Genomic DNA, 551 nt, shown 5'->3' on the forward strand with positions numbered 1-551 from the left:
CTACTAAAAAATCATATCCATAATTTGGAAAATACCTATCTGTAAAGAAACATCAAGGCTACTCCTATATTCCACAATACTGCAAGATAATTTGTGTTTGAAGCTAGTTATCAAAATCACCATTACATGAATTAATACTTAAATTCAAGCCATATAACTGCAATTCACAAACCAAACTCAACTGATTAGAAATAGCAAAATCAGCAACTTAGTCACTTTCAATCAAAAAATTACACTGATTCATTTCCCAATTTCCAAATGAAACTTAAAAAAATAATTGAAAAGGTACCCCAAACCACACCCAGAAAACCTCCAGTTAAAGCTATCCTTCAAAGCTTTAGGTAACACAGAGTGAAGCTGTGATGGTATTTATCTCAGAAACCCACAAGAAACAAACTATATTTTAAAACTTCTTAATACATAAAGATGGCTTGAAAGATATCCCAATCAAAACAGATGAGCCAGTACTAAGGGTATGCCTTAGACAGGCTGTGGTAACTATGAACACTCTTGAGCTGCCTCCCAGGCTGCTCTCTCCCAGGCTGCTCTCT

The sequence above is a fragment of the Nestor notabilis genome, unplaced genomic scaffold (assembly GCF_000696875.1).
Source record: "Nestor notabilis isolate BGI_N333 unplaced genomic scaffold, ASM69687v1 scaffold22059, whole genome shotgun sequence".
NCBI classification, from domain to species: Eukaryota; Metazoa; Chordata; class Aves; order Psittaciformes; family Psittacidae; genus Nestor; species Nestor notabilis.